This window comes from Quercus robur, chromosome 6, assembly GCF_932294415.1.
Source record: "Quercus robur chromosome 6, dhQueRobu3.1, whole genome shotgun sequence".
In the NCBI taxonomy this organism is placed as follows: domain Eukaryota; kingdom Viridiplantae; phylum Streptophyta; class Magnoliopsida; order Fagales; family Fagaceae; genus Quercus; species Quercus robur.
The window spans coordinates 43442044-43443799 of record NC_065539.1 but is presented as its reverse complement, the minus strand read 5'-3'; the positions used below and the strand labels follow the sequence as shown (position 1 = coordinate 43443799).

Here is a 1756-nt window from a genome sequence, read left to right as displayed (position 1 = left end):
ATGCAGTGTCTGTGTGTTTTTCCTTTGAAACTGAGATTAACTAGTCTATGTGTGCGTTCTGTATTTTTAATATAATTTTTACTGGATTTTTTTCTTCGGTTATTGGTGAAAATTACAAATATATATCTTCATCCAATGAAAAACAATTTACAAATACTTTGTTGCCCTAGTGAATGGAATTTATCGTGCTATTAATAAAACTGTATAATTAGTGTTGACCACACTTTGATGTAACAAACAATTTATTAATTTATTCTTTTATTGGCCTTTCGTTTTATTTCTGTCTCTTAAAATCATAAGGGTACGGTCATTCACAAAAATTGAAAGCCAAATAATTATCTTTTTCTACTATCTCAATTAACAATATCAGGAAATATTAAAGAGGCAGCTGCCACTACCAACGCTATCAATGTAGCATCAGCAGAGAGAATGAAAGAGTTCAAACAATTTGACATTGTCTCAGACTATTCGGATCATTACTTTGCCTCCTCAAATTTGAGCTTGTTTGGCAAGAAGAAAGACTGCTTCACAAATGCTAATTGTAGCGTCCTCAAGAGGATCATGCAAGAATGGAAAATCCTAGAGAACAATCTGCCAGAAACTATCTATATATGTTCGAGTCTATGACCAAAGAATGGATTTGCTACGAGCAGTTATTGTTGGGGCTGCTGGAACACCCTATCATGATGGCCTTTTCTTCTTCGATTTTTCGTTTCCTCCTGACTACCCCAATAGCCCTCCAAATGCACATTATCATGCACATGGCATGAGGCTGAATCCAAATCTGTTAAGCAATGGAAAAGTCTGTTTGAGCCTCTTCAACACATGGATTGGTGAGAAGGAAGCTAGGTGGAACCCTCGTAGTTCCACAATTCTCCAGGTTCTGGTGTCACTCCAAGGACTTGTTCTTAATAGGAAACCCTTCTACAATGAGCCGGGTCGTCCTATATTTCCTAATGAAAAGCTATCAAGGAGCTATAACAACAATATTTTTCTTTTATCTTGTAAGACAATGTTGGTCTTGTTGTAAAAACCTCCAAAGAGTTTTGAGGGTTTTGTCCATCAACATTTTTGCACTCGTGCAAACTTTATATTACAAGCTTGCAAGGCATATATGGAGGGTCGTGCAATAGTTGGCTACTATCGAGATTATGGATCTCATTCCTCCTCTACCATTGAAGATTCAGCAGAATTTAAGGCACAAATGGTAAAACTCTATCCGGACCTTAAAACCGCCTTGACTTCAGTGATCACTACATGGGCTTTGATCGCTAATGACATGAAGATTGCAGCTGAAGTCATTTACAAGACCAAAATTATTTTCAAGGATTTTTTGTGGGGAATCGGGCTGAGTACTATGATTTGTTTGGCAGTTAGACTTTTAAGATTCTATGAACCAGGTTTCATAGCAAATGTTCTTGACGGAGCTAGCAAGTGGTTTCTGGGACACTAGCTAGAGGGTGGTTGAATAATTTAGAGGATTATGATGACATATTCAGGTCTAGAACTTTTTTTAGAGGATTATGATGACATAATTTAGAGGATTGTTTCCTTTTGATTTTTATTATTATTATTATTATTATTATTATTATTGAATAGTAATAATAAGAGAGGGGGATTTGACCCTGAATATCTGAATCCCATGGGAATACTAAAAGATTTATGTTGTGAAATTTTAAAATACTCGCAAGTGTACGAACCGTACCGAAGTATAGTTGGACAAGAACGAGGTCGAACCCACAGGGACTTGTATGAA

At 36.3% G+C, this 1756-nt stretch overlaps 1 pseudogene; it reads left to right on the top strand.

Annotated features, from left to right (window-relative positions):
* The first annotated feature begins 377 nt into the window (after positions 1-377).
* LOC126689728 (putative ubiquitin-conjugating enzyme E2 38) lies at positions 378-1544 on the top strand (annotated as a pseudogene).
* The last annotated feature ends 212 nt before the right edge of the window (positions 1545-1756 follow it).